The sequence below is a fragment of the Crocodylus siamensis genome, chromosome 9 (assembly GCF_052110815.1).
Source record: "Crocodylus siamensis isolate JL-2025a chromosome 9, ASM5211081v1, whole genome shotgun sequence".
In the NCBI taxonomy this organism is placed as follows: domain Eukaryota; kingdom Metazoa; phylum Chordata; order Crocodylia; family Crocodylidae; genus Crocodylus; species Crocodylus siamensis.
The window spans coordinates 34,073,708-34,100,608 of NC_143403.1; the positions used below are offsets into that span (position 1 = coordinate 34,073,708).

General features: G+C 45.5%; 1 protein-coding gene and 1 pseudogene across 10 annotated transcripts in view; both read right to left on the bottom strand.

The window, feature by feature from the left end:
• The window catches only part of NECAB2 (N-terminal EF-hand calcium binding protein 2), a 403,696-nt gene that overhangs the window by 306,911 nt on the left and 69,884 nt on the right, over positions 1 to 26,901 (bottom strand). The window lies entirely within an intron of this gene.
• On the bottom strand, positions 515 to 10,576 carry LOC149857302 (uncharacterized; annotated as a pseudogene).

The window sequence follows — 26,901 nt, forward strand, 5'->3', positions numbered from 1 at the left end:
AACAGCTGACCCAAGAAAGATGAAGAGATTCAACCCTCCAGAGAGGAATATTGCTGTGTAGGAAAAAATTATTAGGCTTTAATTCCCTGCGTGCTTGTGGATTAAGGAAAAGAGGTTCCTTCCAAAATGCAGTCTCACCAAAGAAGCTCAGGAGCCCTTTTGTCTGTTCTACACTTAATGCAGAACACTCATTAGAGTCTATACAGTGCCTAGAAAAGCCCAAGGGTGTAATTAACATTGAACATTAACATCTATTCGAAACACTGACTGAATAGCTGTTACTGCACAGTCATTTAGTATTTTAGTACAAGTCCTAGATGACTGCACAATAATCAGAGTTACTGCGCAATAGCACTGCTGAACAGCTTTTAGGTAATGCTGACTGTGCAGTAGCTCATTACTGCTGCGCAGTACCATCACATCATTCGTCATGCCATGTAACACTACTGCACAGTAGTAATGAGCTACTGCTCAGTCAGCATCTCACGTTGATTTGGCCATTGCATCTTGTAGCTTAGAGCATAAAAGCAAAATTACAGCCACCAAATGTAATCACATACATTTCACTTGAGATGCCAACTGTTTAAAACACACAGAAATTTAGCATCACCTTAGTGTTAAGCCTACGCTTTTAAAGGAACTGGATGACACTATACCCATCTGCTGGGCCATATGAGATATGATTTACTGGATATCTGTTCCAAATCTACAAGTTAGTGAAGAAGTTATAACAGAGAGCTTGAAATCTTCCCCGACATTGGACACTCAGTCAGTAACCTGCAGCAATTAAAGACAACAATTTTGAACTTGGCCAGAGAGTTTTCAAGCACTAGCTTGACTCCCTTGAGTCTGACTTTCATAAGTACCAATAAAATCCTTAATACCAGATGCACTGAATGGGAGCTGCAGGAAGTTAGCACTTGTGTAAATTAAGGCCAGTTTCTCAAACTGAAGACTAAGGAATCAATATCTGCTTTTGAAAATCTGGTCACAATCAAGTTATGAGCCCTCTGGGACTGAGATGTTCCAGGTTATGCATGACAAAAGAGGTCGAGCATTTGCCAGCCTTGTTAATTGACTGAAAAATGTATCACGTGTCAAACATAAAATAATCAATAATCTACTGTATTGATCCCAAATACTGCACCTTCCTTCAGCCCTACTATGAAGTTTTGGGCTCAAATTATAAATCACACTACCAGTTTGAAAGGCTGAGAGAGAAAAAGAGACTGAAAACTCATATGTGCTGTCATGTAAGGGGAGAAAAGTTGTATAGCCATCCTTGATATAACAAAGACACAAGCCGAGCTGTTAAATTGGGAATTTCCTTCATTATATGCATTGAAAAGGCATACTGTTTCTTTCTACCTCTAGCGGGTAACCAGAGAGGTGGGGGCTTGGGAAAGCAGTGAAGCAGGTCGAAATACACTTCAGCTTCAGGGGAACTTGTATTCTACTTAACTTCTTTGTTCAGTGCTGTAAGATCCGGGAATGCTGATGGCTCTATTGTGGGGGGTAGTAATTGTGGGAGTGGTGGAGATGTGTTAGCAGGTTTTGCATTTCTTGTTATGCCATGGTCTGGATCCATTTGGTGTGTTCTGGGTCTGAGGAAGTTTGCTTCTGCTGATGAGGTTGGTGAGGTTCGGTGTTTGTTTGAAAGCTAGGATGGGTGGCTTTGGGAAGATCTCTTTAAGAACAGGGTCTCTTTCTAGTAGGGCCTGCAATTGTTTGAGGATTTTCTGTATGGATTTGAAGAAGGGGTGATAGGTCATAAGCAGCGGTATACGATTTGTGGGGGGTTTTCTTCTGTACTGCAGCAGTTCTTCATGTGGTATCAGGTGGCTCTTTCAAACGTGCAATCTCTCTCTGAAGGAGTGTTCTTGTTGGGTGAAAGCCTTTTTAAGATTGGTGAGGTGGCAGTCCTGGGTGTTCTTTTCAGTGCAAATTCGGTGGTATCTGAGGGCTCGGCTGTATATCACAGCTTTTTTGGTGTATTTAGGGTGATTGAGGGTTCAGTGCAGATATATGTATGCTGGTCTGTGGGTTTCTTGTATAACGTGGTCTTGTTGATGTGCCCGTCAACGAGTTCAATTGCTCGGTCGTCTGTGTATGGTTGTCCACTAATTCCAGGTTGGGTCCTCACTCTGGGATGCCCGCGTCAGGTCTGCCTGCCACGACTTCGATGTTCCTTGGTTCAGTGTGTCTTTTATGACGCGTGCATGTCCGGATGTGGGACCTCCAGTCAATTCAAGTCCAAGATCCTTGAGGGCTCCTTCCTCCCCTACGCCCTCACCCGGGCCTCCAGGTCCAAGTCCGGGTTGCCCTCCCGGCCTCCCCTCGGGAGAGAGGGGTGGGCAACGCCTCGGGTACAAAATACAAAGTTATTAACCCACGAATCGAACCGCCAGTCCCACCACGGGTGTCTGACACTGGGTCCCTCGCACCGGCCGGTTCCCCTCAAGTCCTGCTCTCCTCCTTTAGGAGGCCTTCGGCTCCTGGTTGGGGTCAGCCGTATGCCACCGTAGGGTCCTTGCCTCGCCTGGGCGGCTCCACCTTCTGCCCCCAGCGCACTGTGGCTGAGGCCCACAGCCCACTTCACCCGGGTCCCGGCCAAGCGGCCTCCAGCTGGGGCGAGGTGCCCCCCCCAGCCTTCACAATTGCCTCCAATGTCTTCGGGGCTTGTTGCCCCTGGTGCCTTGCCCCTGCGGGGCCTTACCCTTTCCCCAGAATACGTGGGCAGGACGTGTGTCGGCGAGCCTCCGCCGATCCAGGCTTCCATCGCGGATCCGCTCCCCTCCCGGCCCTTCTGGTTCCGCTCCTCCCCGTTCCTGGTGACGCCCCTGCACACCTGGGGGAGGTAATTAAGTTTCCTGCCCTGAGGGCCCACGGGGGACTCGTTCCTGTAGTCAGGCCCGCTCGGTGGCTTGCGTGCAGTGCCGGTCCCGCCACGCCTGCACCGGCTGTACCGCGCCCCACGCTCCGCAGCCGCCGGCAGTTTATTGCCGTGGCAGCACCCGCTTCGCTGTTCCCGGGGCTGCTTGAGGCTGGGGCTCTCTCACAGGTCTGTAATTTATCATTCCGGATACTGATCATTGTGTCTAAAAAGATGTTGGTGCTGGAGTATTTTAGGGAAAGACGGATGAAGGGATGGTGATTGTTAAATTTCTGACGGAACTCAGTCAGAGATTGCAGGTTTTCAGTCCAAATGATTAAGATATCATCGATATATCCTAAATATAGTAGGGGTTTGATGGTGTGGTTCTTGAGGAAGTCTTCTTCCAGGTGGCTCATAAAAAGGTTGGCATACTGTGGGGCCATTTTGGTGCCCATAGCTTTTCCCATCGTCTGGAGGAAGTGTTGGTTATTAAAAGTGAAATTATTATGTGTGAGGATGAAGTGTATAGGGTCAGGGATAACTTTGAGTCTGTATTCTGAGATGTAATCTTGTTCCTATAGATATGTAAGGCAGGCTTGGATGCCATCCTGGTGTGGGATATTGGTATTTAGATTGGTAAAGTCCATAGTGCTTAGGAGGGTGTTGCTGGGAAGGTGGTCTATGTTTTTATGTTTCTGTAAAAAGTCTGTAGTGTATTGGACAAAACTTGCTCTGTGGGTGATGAGCAGTTTTAGGATTGATTCAACAAGCACGAAACCTCACCAAACTTATCAGCAGAAGCAAACTTCCTCAGACCCAGAACACACCAAATGGATCCAGACCATGCCATGACAAGAAATGCAAAACCTGCCAACACATCTCCACTACCCCCACAATCACTATACCCCACAACAGAGCCATCAGCATTCCCGGATCTTAAAGCTGCACCTCCAGAAATGTAATATATCTCATCCAATGCACCAAATGCCCAGATGGAAAATACACCAGTGAGACCAAACAACAACTGTGCACCAGAATGAATGCACACCGGAAATGTATCAAAGACAGGAATACCCAATTACTGGTGGGGGCACATTTCTCACAAGAAAACCACTCTCTCTCCAATCTCTCATTCCTGATCCTCAAAGGAAACTTACAAAACACTTCCCAGAGACGGGCCTATGAACTCCACTTCATCAACCTCCTGGATACTAAAAATCATAGACTAAATATAGACATTAGATTTATAACACATTACAACCTGCCTGACAGCTGACTTCCCAGGTACTTCTCCACTATTCATCCCTGTTCTCTCCACCACACCCAGCCCATCTCTCACCCATTGACTCCTCTGTAGCAGGGCACTAAGGTGCCTGTTACCTGAAAAGCAGCAGTATGGGCTCAGGTGCTGGTTGCTAGGGGCAACCAGGAGGAGCTAAGGGCTGGAAGGGGCAGGGCTGACTACTATAAAACACAGACTGAAGGCTGTGAGTGTTCTCTCTCAGCTGGCAGCCAGAAAGGAGGAGTACTGCCTGGCAAAGGAAAAGAGCTCAGCCCTGAATGTGGGAAAGGGAAAAGGCCTGGATGTACAAGCCACTAGTTACACAGGTGAGAGATGTGGTGTGGTTTGGAGAACATTTAGCCAGGAGGCTTAGATTTGTGTTATAGCCTATTGGCTTGTGTTACTGCTTTTGTTGTTGTTACACCGGAGGACCCGGTAAGGCTATTAGGGGTTGAAGGAGGCCTCACAGGGGCTCCACGGTAGCATGGGGACCCCGGTGAAAGAGAAGGCACAATATTCAGGGGTGCACTGACCCCAGCCCTGAGAAGAGGAGCAGAGGATTGTGGGGGGGGCCAGGTAAGGCCGAGGCCGCCTGAGCCCTACAGGAGGTTTAAGACCCGAGGAGGAGATTTGCGGGGCCAGGCTGCCTGAGCCCCAAGGCCCCAGAGTGGGCAGTGCGAGAAGCCCCAGAGTGGGGACAGAGATTGACGAGTGCCAGGGAGCACAGTTGCGAGGCAAGCCAGAAGCACTGGTGGGACGCAGGAGAGTGAAATCGACCAAACAACATCCAGTACATCTGGAAGGCTTGAGACGTGGTGCAGGGGCAGTTGGAACCATGTGTAGCCCATAAGGCTGGGGTGCCCGGAGCCCCATTATAGAATCAAGCCACAGGGGGAACCAGCAGAACCGTAGCCAAGGGAACAAAGGGCAGCCTCCCTACATAACTACAGAACATCAAAGATGTGGCGGGCAAGATTGCGAGGGTGCTTTACACCGATTTGGCACGGTAGGGGGCGCTAGGGGAGATCACGGCCACCCCTAGGGCCCTGCGCTGTCGCATCCTCAATCTACATTTTCACTGACTGCCTGTCCTGTATGCATACCAGCCCCGCCTCTGGCTTCTTTACTTTTCTTTCCATCCAGGAAGAGCACACACCAACTGCTGATACTTCCTTAGCCTGACGAAGGGTTTTTGAACTTGAAAGCTTGCTTAAAAATTGTTCTCCAACTATTTAGTTGGTCTAATAAAAGATATCAGATTCACCCAAAGAACTTTGTCTGGCTATGTCCTTAGACCAACATGGCTACAACTTACACCCCTGTAAGAAAGCAACTACTTTTAGCACTGTGTGTTATAACAGTGCCCTGGGTGGTGTAGTTATTCCAATTTATGTACTATATAAAAACTTTACACTCCTATCCATGGAAGAAAAGACTCATAGACTGGAAATGTTTTTTAGATTGCAGTAGGAGAACATTTCATTCATTATTTAATAAAATCAGTTAAAAAACACACTGTTTCTCTTTTCAAGAAATGAACTTGTACTCGGCCTTGGTGAGGCCGCAGCTGGAGTACTGCGTCCAGTTTTGGGCTCCACAATTCAAAAAGGATGTGGAGAAGCTTGAGAGAGTCCAGAGGACAGCCACGTGCATGATCAGAGGTCAGGAAAACAGATCTTACGATGACAGGCTGAGAGCCATGGGACTCTTTAGCCTGGAAAAGTGTAGGCTCAGGGGTGATCTGATGGCCACCTATAAGTTTATCAGGGGTGACCACCAGGATCTGGGGGAACGTTTGTTCACCAGAGCGCCCCAAGGGACGACTAGGTCAAATGGTCACAAACTCCTGCAAGACCGTTTCAGGCTGGACGTAAGGAAGAATTTCTTTACTGTCCGAGCCCCCAAGGTCTGGAACAGTCTGCCAGTGGAGGTGGTTCAAGCACCTACACTGAACACCTTCAAGAGTAAATTGGATGCTTATCTTGCTGGGATCCTATGACCCCAGCTGACTTCCTGCCCTTTGGGCAGGGGGCTAGACTCGATGATCTCCCAAGGTCCCTTCCAGCCCTAATGTCTATGAAATCTATGAAATCTATGCAGGAGGACAAAAGTTAGCTGACTTGCTGCACACACATGCGCGCATGCACACACACACACGTTTTCTGGCTGTTGATCGTGAAATATAGCTCTAGATCCCCAAAGCTACAACCCAGTTTTCATGGGTTAAACCAGGTAGGTCAAACAACTCCCATGGGACAGCGCCAGCCCATGGAGCCATATAATCCAGCCTGTAGGTTTCTGGACTGATCCCATGTGCCACACGGGGGACATGCTGCACACAGCACAGGGGGCTGTTCCAGGGCATGTGCTACACATGGCAGTGACACAAGGCTAGCTCTGCACCCTGGCTCCAGAGCTGGTCCAGATTGGGCTATGCCAGAGCCAGCATGCAGGGCACTGCATGCAGTGTATGCACTGTGCTGGCCCCCCATGCAACATGCGGCACACATAGTCAGTCCAGCCCACACACCAGGTGCAGCACATGGCAATCCTGGAGTTCACTCCGTATGAAACATGCAGGTTAGATTTGGAGCTGCACACAACACCAGGGGGTTGAGCACAGCCTGCACATGATGCCTCATCAGACCAGCCCCGCTTGCTGGCTCCAGTGGGCACAGGGAGCCTTGGCCTTGATCCAGACTAGATCCACAACCAGCATGCAGAGCTGGTCCAGCATGGGTACCACATGCAACCCATGCCCCAGACCTCCTGTGCTGTGTGCAGCACTAGGTTTAGCCTACACACCACATGCAGCACAAGCCCTAGAGTAAGTCCTGATTTGGATTTGGTGCATCAGGTGCTGCACATGACATAGGGCATTGGCCCCAATCCGGCCGTCAGACCTGCCCAGCAATGCTTATCTGGCCTGTGAGTTTGACACCTCAGGCTAAGTAAATGGATTTGGCAAAAGGTACCTTTTTTTTTTTTTAAATTATAAAATAAATATTAGGATGTGAGGTATATTTTCTTCAGTTTTATTGAGACAGGCTAAAATTAAGGGGCCAAATATTGAATTCCCTATTTAGCTTTTTGTGCTTGTCACCACAGAAACATGTTTTCTTCCTATTCTTTTCAAAGTTTCTGAGCCATGTGGCTAGGAATACAGGAGTAGGTAGCACTTTTGCTGTGGTAGTTCACATCACTTCAAACTCAAGTGTCACATCCACTGAATTATTCAAATTGCTGACCACATAAATAGGTTCAGGAGAAGAAAATAAGTGACAGCTTAGAACACCCATTGCTGTAATGGCATTTCTATTATTGCCTAACATAATTCTTATTTAGGGATGCATCTATTGAAAATCTACTTGCTCTGCACCATTTGTAGGTCTCATATCACTAAGGTGCTTGTGGGAGAAACAGAAGAGTATTCAAATTGATTGGTAAGTTGTTAGCAATGATTGTTAAGATTAATCAATAAGGCTGGTGCCAGAGTCTAGAATATACCTGGTGAAAGCAGAAAGTCTGAGGATCAGGGTAATGTGGTAGAGGTGGTACAGGCATGTTAGTGAATTAGTGATAAATAACAGCAGATAAATAAACTTGATGAAGCTTTTGGTACCGAACTAGCCTATGTGGTCTTTCTTTTGGAGTAATGTACAGACAACATCCTGACAAAGTGTTCATATATGGAGAAGAACTACACTGATCAAGAGATGGTGTAGAGGAACAACACAAATGGGCATACAAATGGTCCTGAGAAGCCATAACCAGGTCCTCACAGGTCACAGTGAGGGATGTACAGGAAGGAGGTGCCAATTACACTTTACTTTTACTAATTTTTTCCTAAAAAAGATTACTTTTGCTAAAAACCTAATTAGTTTTTTTTAATGCAAATACAAAGAAAGGTGAAAAACCTGGGAGGTAAACATGATTTAAGATTCTCCTCCCTTAACAGATAGTTTTCCCTTGTGAATTTGTCGATATGGCTGCAAGTTTGTTTTAAATGATTACTTGCTTTTCCATTTGCATTAAAAAACTATTTCACAGTAACAGAATAATCCTTGACCTATGTATCTACAGTTGTAGAACAGCCTTAAAGGTGCATATCGATAAAGCACAGTAGACAAGCTGGTATGGTGGGATTGAAGAATTGAGAGATAAACAGAAGCAGACCATGGTGGGATTTGAAAGCTAAAATTAAAATGCTAGAAAATCCTGACCCAAGATGATTACCCAAAACATTAATAACATCCTGTTTCTGCAGCCAATACTATTCAAGATAAGAGATGATGTATTCTATAGACTTTGTACTCTAGGAAGAGTCTTCTCAGAAAGGTCTTGGAAAAGCAGGTTGCAAAACAGATAGTTCTGAAGTAACAAAGAATGGATAAGTCTTTACGAAGCCTACGTTTCATAAAATGTTCCTGTGTGCAAGAGATACATGTTCTCCAAATGAACTGTCATGGGCCATATCAAAAAGGCAACATAGGTCTTAGAATTCCAGTTAGCCTATTTTTCACTCCATAGCCATTATTTTTTGACAGATGTAAGTACAAGAATTGCCTTTGATGCATATTGTAATGGAAAACAAATGCAAAATCCACATTAAAGAAAGTTTACATTTTCAGTGATTTCAAGATTGAAGGCATTATTATGATCATCTGGTCTCACTGTGTGTATAACAGACTGTGAAAGTTTACCCAACAATTCCTGCATGAAGCCAAATCATTTGGCTCAACCCAATTGAAAAGAAGGGGTTATAATGGAAAAGTTCAGGCAACCTCAATACACATTATTACTGGATCCATCTGCAATGTCCTGACAAATCCATAGCATGTCTCTCAGAGCACAGTTCCTCTTTACACTAATGCTGCAAGGAAATAAGATCACATGGCATAAGGTTTTTTCCCCTCCTGCATTCACCTTCTGCATATATAAACAGCTGACGTACTCAGACTTGTTCACCGTATCTATTATAAGCCTTAGCTGTTGACATTACAGATCAATATGGCTAGGGACAGAAATTACACATAAATCAGTAGACATAATCAGAAACTTGTTCAAATCTGTAACAAAACAGAAGTTCAGTGCACATACACCACTTTCAAAATGGGCAAAATTGGTTTAAGATAAACTGGGATGGATGTAGTATCATACTTACTTGATTTAGGTTAAACTAGTTTATTGAACTTCTCTCCCAGATTTCCTCCACATTCAAGTTAATTCACAGTCCCTAAGCATCCCAGGATGCTTTGCACCTCCCCCATAGCCACCCCATCCCCCACTGCAGGGTAGGTGAGCTAGCCTTGGCCCAAACTGTCTGCTCTAGCTAAGCAGAGGCATGCTCTAGTGCCCTCTGGGTTCTGGCCTTGGCCACTGCAGGCATATGGCTGCATTTCTGGAATCAAAGGTGAATGTCTGTTCACTTGCTTATTGGTTCATTCTATGCAGCTTAGACTAACCTGTGAAGATTGAATCAATTCATCCTCAGTCTTTTTGACTGTCAGCACTTAGCCGATATGATCAGGAATTTTCCCTAGACTAACTCTGCAGAACTAACACGGCTACCAGAGAGATTTGAATTACATTTTGACTTCTGTGCAAATCAACCGAACTGTCAGCTATGTTCTAATCACATCAACTTTATGACTACTGATGCATGGAGCCATAAAATGCAGTCTGGCTTCCAGATTGGGCATCTAATCTAATCTAATCTAATCTAAACTAACCTAATTTTCATTGATGTAATGCAGCTGGATGAAACCTAAAGCTTTCAGAGCTGGCAGTTAGGGAAAAATGTCTTTAAAGTGTCAGGATTTGTTTTGGGGTGTTTTCAACATACTAATAGGATGTAAGTTCCACACCAGGACTGCTATGCAAGCCTAAATTTGGAGAGTTTTCACAAGGAATGTGTATACACTGCAGTGAAGCACAGGAATACATGAACTGGCTTTAACCTAGTGGCATGGATACTGGTAACAATGTAGTCACAAAGTCATAGAACCCAATGTAGACTACTAAACCTGCCCCAAAAATTTGGATAGAAAAATTGAGCTATTAGTCCACAATAAGCTTTGTGTTGCTGTGACCATCCTTCTAAAGAGACCCAAGCTGGCTAGACTAAAGCTGTCTTCGGTACAGTGAATGCAGTGTAGATCTACACAAAGTTACCTTGGGGGGGGAGGGTTGCAAATATTCAGCTGCAGAGGAAAGTCAATGCTAAAAATTTTCTGCATTTACAGAATGCATAATGGAGTAGAAAAATAAAACAGGACCCCATAACAAGATATTGTGAAATGGTCAACAAGAGAAGACTTTCAATCCATCACAAAGATCAGCCTATTTTTTTTTAAGCTCAGGAAATTTGTTTTTGTGAACTCTGTTACTTTTTCTCACTTTGAAACTTTGGTGCCCATTGTTCACAGTGCACCCTAATTCAGAGGTTAAAAGAACCCAGCATCATAGGAAAACTAACCAAGTGAAACTAACTTGCTATTTTACTCAAGTCACTGAAGGGCTGAGACAATTCCCATGTAGCTGGCAGGTTCAGTTAATCAAAATCCTTTCACATTTGGCCTTTCAGAGAAAGAGGCTGAATTTCTGCCCTCTGGTGTAACTGCAAAAAGCAGGAGGGGTGAATCAGGGATATCAGAAAAAAGTGCATCCAAGATGTTGTGACCAACTCTAGCATAACAACAGCCTTCCATTAGCAGAGAAAACCTGATGCAAAATGCATATCTATATTAATATACCCAACACCTCGGGACTCTGGGAATGATTTCAATCAGGGTCGTCTCCCCCCCAACCTAATGTACAGATAAGGGGACAACTGGACTCAGAGCTAGGGAGAGGGGTTGAGATTATAATAGAAGTTTTAGTTCAGGCTCAATGCTTTTTACTACCATATTTACTCAAATCCAAGATGAGGTTGGGGGGCAGAGGCTGCAGGGATCAGGTACTGGGAGATGCCAGGAAAGAGGGCAGGCACAGGGGCAGCGAGCAGCAAGGGGAAAAAGGGGTGGGAGGGGCAGAGGTGTGGCCTGCCACCCCTGCTTGCTGCCTGCCCCTTTGCTGTTCCTTCCTTTTTGTAGCAGTGGGGGAGATAAATTTGAGACAGCCCTCCAAGAATTAAATTGTACACCTGGAAAACTATAACAAATTTATAAATTTCTTTATATAGAATTTAACTATTGTGGGGGGGCGCTGATAGTAAGTTTGAAGTCATCTTGGATGTCATCTTAGATTCAGGTACATTTGTTGGGGTGTAATTCTTGTTATAATTGGGCAACATTTCTTTATTACTGCTGTATATTTTGACTCATGGGTGTATCTACACAAGATGCTTTACTCAAGAGCAAATTACTGCACAGTGTCACATCTACACATGCAGCTTACTGCACAGTAATTTGCTGTAATCATGATTAAATTTGCTACCTATAAAGACAAGGAGCAAATTTACTCAGAATTTTTTTAATTACTGCACAGTACTGAATGTGTAGATGGCTCCCAGTCAGCTGGGCAGCAAGGGGTGGGATATTGCTCCCGAAGCAATTGGGGAGCAGGGGCTGGGAGATTCTTATCTTCCAACCCCTGCTTTCCAAACACAGAGAGAGGGCTATTAAACTAAGCCTGGGCTCTGGTGGCGGAGCCCACCCAGGCAGCAGGCAGCTCCCAGGGGCAGGGAACAATCTCCAAACCCCAGCCAGGAGATAGCAGTCTCCTGTCCCTGTGCTCCCTATGAGCCCCTGGATTAGCACCCAGAGTTAGCCCAGAGCTGCCCCTGGCTGCTGCAGGTGGCCAGTGTAGGACTAGTGGGGGCGGAAGCAGACTGCTGCCATGAGTAGCAAATCTGTTTCTTCTTCCCTACACATGTAGATGCCTGCCCCTAAAATGGTCCAGGGTGGGTTTACTTTAGAGTAAACCCACCCTGGAGCATTTGCACTGATTGACGTATAGAAAAAACAGGGAATGGACTAACCTAAACTTCAAAAAAGGTACTTTACAGAATAGGAGCATCTACAGGGGTAGTCAGTACAGTATAGCCACCCTGCTTGCAATTAACAGCCCAGGAGTTTTGCAGTACCTTTTTGGGGGTATCCCTCTGCAGACAAGCCCTACACATGATTTTGGTTACTCAAGCTCAGGATTTCTGCCACATCACTTACTTTTGTGGAATCTGTGAATCCATGCAAATAGCTATGAAGCTTTATATTAGAATAACAATATAGTGCCTACAAAGGAAGTCAGTAGCACAATGTAACACACCAAACATATTACATAACCATTTGGGGGGTAGTCTGATACCCTTAAATTTGTCCATTTGGGAAAAGAAAAAGAAAAATATTCATGCTTTCCTTCTAATATATTCTTGTGTCGGTCATCGTACTCAAATCAATACTAGACTATTTCTCTCATCTGGACAACAGCTGATAAAAAACGCACTCATTCAGGTAAAAAGAAGTCAGAATTTGGGATACATCCCTTTTCAAGATCTCCCTCTGTACTCAGCCTCCTCCTGCTGTACTCAGCCTTGGTGAGGACACAGATAGAGTACTGTATCCAATTCTGGGCTTCACAATTTAAAAAGGATGTGGAGAAGCTTGAGAGAGTCCAGAGGAGAGCCATAAGCATGATTGAGAGGGTCCAGAGGAGAGCCACAAGCATGATCAGAGGGCAGGAAAACAGGCCTTATGATGAGAGGCTGAGCGCTACGGGACTCTTCAGCCTGGAAAAGCGCAGGCTCAGGGGGGAACCTGGTGGCTGCCTATAAGTATATAAGGGGTGTACATCAGGATCTGGGGGCCCCATGGGATGACAAGGTCAAATGGTCACAAGACCGTTTCAGGCTGGACATAAGGAAGAACTTCTTTAAAGCCCAAGCCCTGGAACAGACTGCTGCCAAAGGTGGTGCAAGCACCTACTCTGGATTCCTTTAAGAGTCAATTGGACATTTATCTTGCTGGATCCTGTGACCCTAGCTGACTTCCTGCCCCTGGGGCAGAGAGCTAGACTTGATGATCTTACGAGGTCCTTCCAGCCCTAATGTCTATGAAATCTATTAAATCTTTGCTTTAATGCTGTTAACACAGCTTTTGGGTGGTCTTTCTAGCTTCCCTTCTCCTGGCCATCAACACCAGTAGGTACTCCTTAGATCTCAAAGAATGTATAATATAACATCAATCTCTTTGCTGCACAGCAGCTATTTCTTCTAATAAAAAGAAAATGCCATAGGCAGAGCCATATTCTGCCCATACTGATCATTTTCTCTTTTGATTTTCAGCCAGCTATGTACCATATTTTCTAACCCTATGCATTGCTTTGAATTCAAGTGTAAAATAAGGCCATTAAACACCCTTAAATAAACTGTTCCTCATTAGTACAACTTTAATTCCATGATTATAAAGAACACCAATATCTCACAACACAGCACATCAGAAAGTGTGTTAACCAATTTGTTCCACTGTCTTTAATATATACCTGGGGGTTTCCCCCTTCATAAGAGAAGATATTCCTTTCCTAGCATGCATTCAGTCCCAGGGCCTGTATGCAAATAAAGAGTTGCATTCTGAGAAAGTGATTTTTAGTCCTTCTCCTGCAGAATGTAACCTAATTAGCATATAATGGTTTATTGTTTTAATGTACTTTTCTTGGAACATAAAATGATGTTTAATCAACAAAGCTATGCCATATTATTGTTACTTTTATACCTTTTTCTTCCAAGGCATTTGTGCCTGAAGTTGCTTTAAAGGTGTACAGCAAAGGGTGTGGAATTCTTATGCTCAGTCCTGGTTTTAATATCCAACTAAAATCACTTGCAATATTAGCAAGGACCCAGGTTTTCTATTCAACACAGAAAACATGGTAAAATGTGGATTTTCTCATTTTAAGGTGAAGAAAACCCCAGATTTTCTCCATTAAAAGGAGAAAAATGCAGGAAATAGTGCGTTCTCCCTTTCAAGCTGGAAGAATTCCAGCCTTCAAGGCTCTGGGGGAAGCAGATGGAAGGAGGGCCAAGCATGGAACTCAATGTGCATGTATGCACGTATGCATGCATGTAGCTGTCAGGTAACCTGGAAAGCAGCTTCTGCAGGTAAGTCTGGTGGGGGGGGGTGGGGGGAGGATTGAGGTCTCCATAGTGAGAGATGGACAGAGTTGGGCAGGGCTGGGGCTGGGACTACTGCCCAGCCCAGGTAATTCTTGGGGCCTGGGATTAGAGTACATAGCTGCAGGGTGAAGGTGGGGAGTGGGATGGAGCTGTGGGTGGCTCGTCTTGTGTGTGTGGGGGGAAGGATGGCTCCCTGCTGCTGCACAAACTCCAAGGGGGAGCTCAGGGGGCATGTGTACCCCCAGATTTGAGCATAGGGCAGTGGTAAATGGGGGCTGCCCACTGTGGGATCAGGCTCCTTGCCCTGCTGCCCTACCCCTGCGGCCCTGTGGCCCAGTGCCTGAGACATAGCGCAGCAGAGTGAAGCCAAGCAGGGAAGCTTGATGCCACCACTGTAAGTCATGTGCCACTATGGCCAGGTGCCCTCTGCCTGCTTGGCAGCAGCAGGAGGCAAAAGTCTGTGCCACTATATCCGCTGCTGCCAAGTGGGCAGGGGGTGCTTCACTATGGCAGTGCTTGGCTCATGGCACCCATACAAACCTCCCTGTCCTGCTTTGCTGTGCCTGATCCCACCCGCTGGGCCACAGAGGCCCTGGGGGGAGGGCAGCAGAGTGGAGAGCCTGAGCCCACAGCCGCATCTGCCCTCCCAGTGGGCTCCACTCCGGCCATGCTGCCCGGGGGGGGGAAGCTGGGCTCCATGTTCTGCTCCACTGCAGCAGCTGCCGCCTCCCACAGCTGGCAGCCAGGACTTGGGCAGGGGGCTGCAGACCCAGGTCTGCAGCTAGAGGCCCCCTCCAGCAGGGCTGGTGGGGCGGCTGGCTGTGAGTGGGTAGTGAGGGGCACCAGAAGGTCAGGGGCCTGTGCTTTGGTTGGGGAGCGAGGGGCACCAACAGGGGTGGAAGGGGGGCTGTGTGTGGGGATTGACAGATTTGGGGGTTTTCAATCAGAGAATTTACAATTTTTAAACAGAGAAAGCCAGGATCTCTGGATATTAGTAACATGGGAGAGATGTTCAGAATATACAAAACATTTCCCTTTTCTTCAAGAGTTAATATTTTCACTTCCGTCAACTAATGAGAAGGAAGCAACTTGTAGTTTCAAATGACCCCATCAGTTAGCCTGAAATGTCACATACTGATTTAAGTCCCAGCTCCTATCTAGGATTAGGAGAAATATTTTACATGCCAAGAGTATGTGGTTGGCAATCTGAAGTTCAAGGTAAAGAATTCCACTATGTTTGCAATCTACTCATATTCTTCAATGGAAATAGCTCAGGCATCCAGCAACTTCCATTAATATTTAAGTATTTCTCAAGCACTTCTTAACTTCTGTTTTAAACTGAAGACTTATGTTTACCAAATCTCCAAGTGATCTAGAGTTGTTACTGTCTAGAGTGGACACGGCTACCTAAGACCTTAATTGCTGTAGCAATTAGCTATGTTGTCGTAGCTTGACGCTATGGTGACGTGGGGTTGGAAGAGACCCATGAACTGCTGGGACTATAGGTACTGCACAGTTGGGAGCACATTTAGATGTGCCCACAATGTACAAATAGATGCATAACAAATGTAGAGTGATAAGAGGGCACACAAAGTTCATTTACTTACTGTCTTACTGTGTGCATTTATTTCCCCAAATAATTCTCACAAGCTTATTTAATTAATTTTCTGCCTTTCATCATACCCAGCATGCTGGTTTTGGATAGTAAATAAAGTTTATTTTTGCATAATGTCATTCAAGGAGGTTCAAATTCTTTCAGAAAGACAATGCAGGGATCATAATCCATCATGGAAGAAATAACAAAGAGAGGTAACATTTTGAAGATAAACAAATAAGAACACCACTAATCTTCAGAGCCTCTTTGATCTGTTGTATTTGTTAAAGGACTCTGTTGTTGGTGGCTTATTTCTCCTTTTGGTTTTTTTCTTTTGAAACTTGCTTTCTCTATTTCTCATTTCCCAAATTAGGATTATTTTTCCTTTTGATTTTAAAAATGAAATACCACCAGCTGTTTTCCATCTATTGGTCCAAATGCTTTACATAAAATCTGCAGCAATAAAAGAGAAGCCAAAGCCAAGTCAAATCTCAACATGTGCGTTTGCTCTGTAATAACTCTTGCATTCTACAGGTAACCTGGCTGGAAGGATGTTTACAATATGAATACATTGGTTTAGTTTAATAGCAACCCGTTAGAAAAACAAACAAGGGAAACAATAATTATAGATAAGCCACATCTTGGTAAATGCCACAGGCTTGGAGACAATGCCCAAGTTATTACATTTAAAAGTCCTAGCTCCAGGATTCAGACAAGTTACAAAGTTTGTTTTACACCAAATGGTGTCCAGCAAATCCAAACAGCTACAAGCAGTTCTGTCTAGAGGTCTGGTAGTTTCTTCTATGAAGCTATTCAGATGGCCACAGACAACCAGCAAATTACCTCAAAAGTATTTTGAACTTAACAAAAAAGATTAAAAGGGTGGGTTTTTCTAAAAAAATTGCCAAATTATAACTAAGTCAAACAGAAGTTACAGATACAGATATTAGTTCTTGATACAGATATTACACTTGATACAGAAATTAGTTCATGAATTTCTACAGTACTAATGAAAAGTTCCTGTTTTAAAGAAGAGTGTAAAGATTTAATTCTAAACTGATTAAAATATCACTTCCTTTTGATTCCTGTACTATTATTTGTTATCTGTATTACCATAGAAAATTTAACACAGAACCCCTTTTTGGATAAGTTCATTTCTCTCAGATTTTTGAACTTCAGAATCTCAAAAATAGGAACAAGCCTTCCATTACTGGAATCACATTCAAGTTGCAGCCTAAATGACAGCCTGTCTCAATACTTGACCTAAAGGAAAAACAAAGTACAAGAACAGCACAATCTATGGTTAATAAGACCGCTCAATTCTACAGCAGTAAAAGTCTTAGCTCAAAAATAAGGGTCAACAATTATCACATACGCAACTTTTTTTTTTTTTTGCCATAAAAAGAGGACACTGTTGAAAAAAAATTACATTTCTTCTAGTAACTCAAAATTTAACATTCTGCATATAAATTACTATACCAAGTGAAGAAAAGGAAAAAGAGGTTTTGAGTAAATATTAACATTTGGAGTAATAAATTAAAATACTGAATGCCAAAACAGAGAGTTATTTAAAAAACAGCCTGTGTTCATGAGTTAAAAGTTAATAAATCAATCAATCAATCTATGGCTACAATTAATTCACCATGAAGTTGGATATGAGAACTAGACTACACAATGAGAAGGTGAATGCCTTGCAAAGGAAAAAACTGTTTAAGAGACAATATGCAACAGTCTGGCCTCCACAAATCAAAAGTGACTACAGGGTTCTAGGTGCAAGAGTGAAGGGGTCAGGGGCTCAGGTGGTATCAATGAATTAATCAATGCAGTTCAATGAACGGCTGTGCAGATGGTGTTGCCAGCATGGCTTTGGCTTCTTTGATCATGGCATGTTGTTCCAAAGATAAGGATTGCTAAGAAGAGATGGGATCCACCTGACAAAGAGAAGGAAGAGCAGTGTAACAGGGAACCTGAGCCCTGTCACCAGAAAGCAAGTCCATCCCTTTAAGGCCAGAACTTTCTGGGCATGGAGTGCTGGTACGGACAGGGTCAAATGCTGAGCCTGACCAGCTAGTCAGCTGACCGGAAGGGGCAGGACTATAAAAGCCCTGGGCAGAGTAGCAGTAAAGGGGACAGCAGATGAAGGGGAAAGAGTGCCTCCGAGAGCTCCACAGAGAAGCTGGGTGAGCAGTCCAAAGGCAGGAACTAAGGAAGCTGTGGAGAGATGGCAGCTGCACCACGGCAAGGACTGTAGCTGACGGTAGGGAGCTGAAGCACAAACTCTACAAATGTAAGTTGAGCTGCTGCTTTGCTTGATCAGATTGGTTGGTGGTGGTTATTATTTTTTTCCCCTTTTTTTGATTATTGAATAAGACTGGTGGTTTGGGTGAGGCTATTAGGGGAAGGAGGAGGCCTTGTAGGAGACCCATGGCAGTGTGGGGAGCCCCAGTACCAGAGAGGGTGCAGCATTTGGGGGTGCACTGACCCCAAGTGCCAGTGAAGGCGCAGGGCGAGACAGGGCTGTGGAGAGCCTGAGGTGAACCAGGGGGCCAAATCGAGGCCTGTCACTGGAAAAGGCTAGAGCCTCTGAGTCAAACCCTGTTTAGTGGGTTTTGGACAGGGAGGCCTAGCTAGAGAAAGACAGGGGTCAGGCCTGTGACCCCCAACGTACAAAATACAATATGCAGTCTGCCACTCGCAAGAACATCAGCAGTAATTTCCATCAAGATGTGGCAGTGAGTAGAGGGCGGGACATAAGAACTCCAAAGACGACTCCAAGGGTGCCCCACGTAAAGGCAAGGATTAACAGAGAAGATGGCGTTGGGGAGGGCAACCTGTTACAAGTATCTTCAGACAGGCTCACTAACCTATGAAGAGTATTTTAAACTAAGTTCACCGGAGAGTGGAAAACAGCCCTGAGGAATGTGGGGAAGTGGGTAACCTGGAGGGGGCAATAGGAGAGACTCTTTCATTCTTCCTGAGAAATTAGGGCAATCAGCTAGTTACCTCAGGTGTCTGTACATTAATGCATGGACCTGGGAGCAGGAAGAATTGGAAGTCCTTGCACAGTCATACAACTGTAACATGGTCAGAATAACAGAGACCTGGTGGGAAACTCCCATGGCTGGAGCACTGTCAAGGATGGGTACAAACTATTCAGCAGGATGGGTGTGGGAAAGGAGGAGTTGCTCTTTATGCAAAACAGCTGTATGCCTGCTTAAAGCTCCAGTATGGAAGTGGAGATATGTCTGTTGAAAGTCTCTGGGTTAGGGTCAGAGGGGAGAGCAATGAGGGTGATGTTGTGGTGGAGGTCTGCTATAGACCAGCAGGATGAAGTGGATGAGGCCTTCTTCAAACAGCTAGCAGAAGTTTCCAGGTCACAGGCCCTGGTTCTCATGGGGGACTTCAGTCACCCTGCTGGGAAGGCAATACAGCAGTGCACAGATAATCTAGGAGTTTCTGGAGAGTGTTGGGGACAACTTCCTGGTGCAAGTGTTGGAGAGGCCAACTAGGGGCCATGCTCTTCTTGACCTGCTGCTCACAAACAGGGAAGAATTGGTGGGGAATGTAGTAATGGATGGCAACTGGGGCAGCAGCAACCATGAGATCACTGCGTTCAGGATCCTGAGGAAAGGAAGGTAGGACAGCAACAGAGTAAGGACTCCAGACTTCAGAAAAGCAGGCTTTGAATGACTCAGGAAACTGAAGGAATCAAAACTCATGGAAGAGGTGGTATCTTTTATTAGACCAACAAGATATTTGCAAACAAATTATTTTAATTATTTGCAAGCTCTTGGGCACAAGAGCAGAGAGTGTAAAGTTCTCCTAGGTGGAAATGAAAATTCATATTTCACAGGAGAACTGAAGGTATGGTAAAATCTCCTGTTTGGAATAGTTAATTTTTGTCCAGGTTAAACACAGAGAAAGGCTGAAAAAGTCTTTTTAACTCAAGGTTGTCTGGTAGCAAGCAGGATGTAGAAGCATACTTTCCTTCAGGTTATGTTTCATATTTCACAGAAGAGTGGAAAGATGGCAAGCTCTTCTGGGCAGGAATTTCTTTTGTGGTGAAGTATCTGTGTGTCTTTGTGCTCTGTGAGATGCAAATTCACTCCAACAATGGCAGTAGCTTGATGTTAGCATATCAGGTGGTAAAATGCTTCCTCCTTAAAAAATTATGAACTTTTCATTTTAAAAAGTGGCTAACAATTCAGTATCTTTCATGTGTCGGGTATCCAGGTTGTAGCCATACTGATCAGCCTAGATGAGATCATGCTCCTGCTTCGAGCAGGGGGTTAGACTAGATGACCTCCTGAGGTCCCTTCCAACTCTAATTTTCTGTCATTCTGAGATATGACCCTGTCCTCTAGATGAGAGCACATAATGTGGATGAATTCAGCTTCCAGCCTTGACTCCCTTTACAGAATTTTGAAGAAGTTGTTAGCAAACTGTGAGCATCATCAAAAACTGCATCACCCTGGATCCTCCAGGGACAGCTTCAGGCCAGGAAAGTTACCTGATCCTACACAACACTGGTTGCACAGATGGTCTGCCTTGTGCTGATAGACAGACACGAAACACCCATGCATTCAACTCGCAGTCCAGTTATAGGCACTGCCAAAACTTCTGCTGCATGCATCCTGGCAGGAGTAGGCAGTTGTGCAAAGCTGACCTCATGCCTTTCCTAAAGACCAGCAGTCATGATTGGCAATCAACTCAGAGAATTCTTTGAATCTCAGAGCTCAGTCCTATCACTACCTCAATTCATTTATTTTGCACAAAACAGAAGCAACTTGTTGTATCATAACAGAATGTGTAACTTTTTCAACCCATACCACACCACTGATTCAGATAGGATAGTGCCTAAGGGAGACTATAGTTTAGAGTAAGAACAAATGGATAAATATAAACCAAAGAGATCCAAATGATGCTAAATGAAAGCAGCACATGCTCTACAGGGCTGGTAACCACTCCACTCATTCTTGTTTAAGGGCAAACGCCATTCATCATTTCACCGTTCCCCACCATGCTGGATTCATCATTTTCCCCTGGAGAACCAGACAGCAGTCAGTCATCAAGAATACTTTTTACTACCTCCAGCCAGCAAGGCAGTTTCATTCATTCCTACTGGATGAAGACACGGCCCATGGTACTTTAGGCATTTAACTCTAGGCTGGTTAATGCCAGGCTGGAGAATGCCTCTCCACCTTAAATCTGGACAGAAATATGTTAAGAAGATTCAACTGGTAGGCGTTTTCTTCTTGACCCTGCCATAGGTAGCCTCCTTGACACCTCTCAGATGTACCTTATTAAGGGACATACCAAAATGTATATCTGTCCTTTACCATTGCTTAGAGGCCCTTCCAAAGTTGACAGTTATGTGTTAAGTAAGAACCCTCTCCCCACTTCCCTCAGTGAGGGAACTTATTCACTGGAACAAGAACAGGGCTCTCTCAGGCATATTTACTTCTAAAAGGCCAAAATAGGATTTCACAGATAAGGATTTATTTCCTTAATGGGAAGAGAAGAAAAGTGGATGTAATACCTTTGGTTCAGATTAGATAGAGTCTTGTAGAAATTTTCTAACAGTATTATAGATAATACTGTAGAAATCATCTACAAAGCAAGACTCAGCATTTCACAAACACAGCCTGATAAGACTCTGGAATGACTAAACCTTAGTCGTCTTAAAGTCTGAAGCAAACAAGGATTAGTTAGCGGTTCAAAAAACAAGCACGTAGCCAAAAACCAGTCTGAGCCAATTAAGGGTCTCAAACTGACCTGATACTTTGTTTTCTTTCACAGTGGAAAATTCCTACCTGTGCGCGCATCTTGTCTGTAAACTATAAAATGCCTCTAACAGTTTTATTCGGGGCCTCCGAGTTCGCTCAGGGTGCCCAGCATGCTGAATAAATTTTGAGACAGACAGCGACTCTGTGTCTTTGGGAATAGCTCTGCAAAAGGGGTCATGAACTCCTCAACAATTCTGGTGACCCAGATGGGACCCCTTGTGTGCTGACCTGGCTGCTTGTCATCTGGACCAACCTTCCCAGCCTGCATAGGTGAGTTTGTCACCATTCGGAGGGCTCGGTCCAGGCGTCGGGTAAGTGGGGCCTGCCGTGAGGGGTAGCTGTTCCCAGGAATTTATAGACCAGAGTGCTTAAGTCTCAGGAGGATGGGACAATCGGCTTCAAATGTCCCACCGGGATCTCCTTTAGGGAGGCTTCTCCAAGTTTGGGGAGAAGGGAATCTGCTAGTGCAGTCTGGCATGGGCAGGAAGCGTGTTTGTATTTTGCATACACAGAAGTGGCCTGTCTTAACTCAACAACGTGCTCCAGATAAACGGTGGCCAAAATTTGGCTCATTTGATCAGTCTCGTTTGGCATTCCTTTGGATGGAATTGGTAGCTTTAAAACCTCAACAGATGGATTATTGGTACCTGTGGGCTGAATTGGCCGAAAAAGCCCCAAAACCAGTTCTTTACTCTACTACTCCACCTCCTTATGATCCTCTGATTTCAGTCTCTGTGGAGTCTGAAGATGACCCTGAGCCTCTCTACCCTACTCTCCCTGTCCCCGGTCAACCCCTGCCCCCTGACGAAAGCGCTGCAGCTCCCATGGTGTCAGCACCAGCTACGAGCTCCGGGCTCCCTGCCTCCAGAGGCTTTTCTTTGGTCTGGACCCGGAGCTGGGGTCCTGTGGGGGAGGCATTTCCACCCAGCCAGGGGAAGGAACACCCAAATACGGTGGTTCAGGCTCCTTTGCGAACCTACCCGGTCCCATTTGTGGATGGCGGTGGCAGCTTCCAGGTTCACCCTACTCTAATTCATGTGCCTTTCACCTGAGGGGACCTCCTCATTTTGCAACAACAAACCCCCTCTTTTTGGGAAAAACCTGATGAAGTAGGATGCATAGTCCGGCGCACAGTCCATACTTATGACCCTTCTTAGTCAGACATGCAGGAACTCATGGATACCCTGCTGACCCCAGACGAGCAGGCTAGAGTTCTAGACTGCGCCAGGGCTGTTGCCTCAGCAGCAAACAGAGATCCTTGACCTTCTAATGAACCTAATTGGGATTACAACACCCCTGGGGGAAGGGCATCCCTGAGGGAAGCCCGGAATGATTTACTAGCAGGCTTTGATGAAGCGAGTAAAAAGCCTGTGAATTGGGGAAGATTCCATGCAAACAGGGACCCGAGGAGCATCCGGATGCCTTCTTTACCCGTTTGTGTGAGGCAGCCAAGACATACGTTTGTCTTGATGTAGATAAACCAGAGCATGTGCCTTTGCTGGTATCAGCCTTTGTAAACCAGAGTGCTCCCAATATTAAGGAGCATTTCTGCAGGTATACTCCAGGGTGGGAAGCAAAGAGTATGTTAAAGATAAGAAACATAGCAAGCTATGTGTTTTGATGGGAGAAAGGAGAGGGAAAGAAGGAGAGAAAGGAAGACTTTTAAGCTAGTAGCTGCAATGGTTGAGGGAACGATGCACAGAATGTCAGGAAGAGGATGGAACAGGGGAAGGGTCCAGGGAAGGTTTCAATGAAGGGGATTAGGTCAGAGAAACCAGGGTGAGGGGTGGTCCACAGTTCAAAGGGCTGGCAAAGTATGTTACCACTGTAAACAACCTGGACACTTCAAATGAAAGTGTCCCCAGAGGAAGGGGATGAACATCGGAGCCATCTCAGAACGGGGGCCCCCTCCAGACCAGTGACGCAAGGAGCTGGTGTCAAAAACTACTCGCAGGAAAGAAGGACTCAATGACTTGATTGACCACCCTCACCCAGTCTGCCCTGTGGTAACTATAAATTGCAATAAGAGCGACCCTGTTGCCTCAATTCAGGTAGGAGAGCAACAATATGATTGTTTAATTGACACCGGCACTACTATGTCTATGTTATCTACAACTCCTGAGTATGCAGGTCTAATTGAGGAAGGAACTGAGAATGTGATGGGAGTGGGGGGGGGGGGGGGGGGGAATTGCTCAAAACTAGCAGAAGTGCCCCTACTCGAGTCCAAGGGGGACCCTTGTCATGTGAACACTCCTTTTTGTTGTCTGCCCACGCTCCTATGAATTTATTAGGATGGGATGTACTGTGTAAGTTGAGGGCCACTCTATGCTGTAGTTCGGAGGGAATAACTTTAGAATTACCAATTGACAAACTGCCTTATTTCGCCGGGGCACTGGCCTCGGGGGGGGGGGGGGGGGGGGGGAGGGTGAAATTCACCGGTGGAACTACAACGATTGCCAGCCACATTGTGGCTGGGAGTCCACTAATGTAGGACTGCTGAAGTCTGCCACTCCAGTTGTTATTCAAACCAGGGGGGGAGTCCCGCCTTGTGTGCCTCAGTACCTGCTGAATAAAGAAGGTTTGCAGCCCCTTATAGATGAATAAATCAGGAAGGGGATTTTAGTGGAGTGTCAGTCTCCTTGCAATACCCCCGTGTTACCAGTCAGGAAACCTAAATTAGGAAAGGATGGCAAGCCTGTTTTATCATTTTTTGCAAGACTTATGTGCGTTAAATGATTATGTGATTCCCAGAGCCGCCGTAGTTCCTAACCCTGCCACTATTGTTACCTCCATCCCATGGTGGGCCACTCGATTCACAGTAATTGATTTGTGTGCTGTCTTCTTTTCAATCCCAGTTGCAGCCCAGTCTCAATACCTTTTTGCCTTCACTTGGAAGAGAAAACAACATTTAACCTGGACACGACTTCCCCAAGGATACACCGAGAGTCCTACTATCTTCAGCCAAATCCTGATGAGAGACTTACAAGGTATCATACTTACCTCAGATACAGTGCTTGTACAGTATGTAGATGACCTACTACTAGCATCATGGACTCAGGTAAGCTGCCGGACAGATACTTTAAGACTGTTAGAAGGATTAGCTAAAAGGAGGACATAAAGTATCCCCAGGAAAATGACAATATTGCCAAAAGAAGGTTACATACCTGGGGCATGTGATCTCAGAGGGACTGCGGGAATTGTCTGATGAAAGGGTAAAGGCTATAAAAGACTTGCCAAAGCCCACCACTAAGAGGCATATGTGAGCCTCTTTAGGATGCTGCTGCCAAATCTGCTGCTCAGCAACCCCTAAGTCTCAACTCCCTTGCTCCTGTGTGGGAGACACCCAGAGCCTTGGAAGGATATGAGCAAGCGTGCAAAGGAGAAGACTGGAAACATCTCTATGGGGCTTATTCAAAAGATGGACTGTGGTACACTAGCGATGACCGCCCCATCTTGCCTAAAACATTACAGCAGCCCCTGTGCCAAATAGTCCATGGGCAAGGTCATTATGGGGCAACTGCCATAGCTGAAACCATTCTTCAAGTTTGGTTTGCCCCTGGAATCCATGCAGTGGCTAAACAAGTGACCAGCATCTGCCCCACTTGCCCAGCGTTCAACTCTGGCCCAGAGAGAAAAGCCCCACCTGGGGGCTGACCTTGGGCCTATCAACCATTTGAGAGACTGCAAATAGACTTCATTGAACTTCCCCGGTGCCGAGGATACAGATATGCCTAGGTAGTGCGAGATCAGCTCACCTATTGGGTGGAGGCATTTCCTGCCACCCATGCCTCATCAGCAAGTCGCTCATGCACTTCTAAAGGATATTATTCCGCAGTTTGGTATACCTCAAGTCATTGAGGTCACTTCACCTCCCAGGTCTTACAAACAATTTACACATGGTTGGGAATCACTAGGCAGCTTCACACCCCTTATCACCCTCAGTCATCTGGAGGGGTGGAAAGGTGAAATTGGACTCTAAAAACCCTTCTAGGCAAAGCATGTTCAGAAACTCAGCTTAAGTGGCCCAAGGCATTGCCCCTTGCACTGTTTGCTATGTGAAACGAGCCTAGAGCTGATCTTAAGATATCTCCCCATGAGCTTTTGTTTGGTCATCCACCCCCCATTACCCGTGGTTTCCTTCCTCCAGCGACAGGATTGCTAGCGGGGGATGAGAATTTAACCCATTATGTGATTTCTTTGCAGAAGCAGCTTACTTCTTTACAGTGCCATGCTGCCGTTCAGCAACCTGTACCCTTTGATTGCAAGATACATCCCTTCAGTCCCGGTGACTATGTGTGGGTCCGTGTTCTGCGACGGAAAAGTTGCCTAGAGCCAATGTGAGAAGGACCATACCAAGTCCTACTACCCACCCACTCCGCAATCAAAAATCGCCGAAAGGAATTCGTGGATCCATCACACGCATGTGAAACCTGCAGTGTTTACCGCAATGGAACCTCATCGTGTACCTCCCATTCGGCTGCAGAGATCCAACAATCAATGGACAATATGTGCCTTGCAAGTACTGTCATAAGTACATTTGTGTTAGTAGTCTGCAGAGGCACCCAATTAAAGTGGGCAGACAGTCTCATCCGGTTCGTAGGAGTCTATCCTGGCACCCAACTAGGGTATGCTAACACCAAACAAGTTTGAGACAAAGTTAATCAAGTCCCACCTAAAGGGGCTTCCGCTGTCATGTACAGGTCCAATGCTTCCCCAGGTCAATGTAAGCTGTCCAGGTATTACGCTAATAGCAATGAAATATTGGAGTGCCAGAAGCATTTAGATGCCAAGTATAGTAGAAAGTGATCCCGGCCTTTGAAGGCCATGATCAAAGGGGGGAATTGTAGAAATTTTCTAACAAGATCATAAATAATACTGTAGAAATCATCTACAAAGCAAGACTCAGCATTTCACGAATGCAGCCTGATAAGACTCTGGAATGACTAAACCTTAGTCATCTTAAAGTCTGAAGCGATCAAGGATTAGTTAGTGTTTCAAAAACAAGCATGTAGCCAAAAACCAGTCTGAACCAATTAAGGGTCTCTCAAACTGACCTGATATCTTGTTTTCTTTCACAGTGGAAAATTCTCACCTGCACGTGCATCTTGTCTGTGAACTATGAAAATGCCTCTAACAGTTTTATTCGGGGCCTCTGAGTTCGCTCAGGGTGCCCAGCATGCTGAATAAATTGAGACAGACAGTGACTCTGTGTCTTTGGGAATAGCTCCGCAAGGGGTCACGGACTCCTCAACAGTC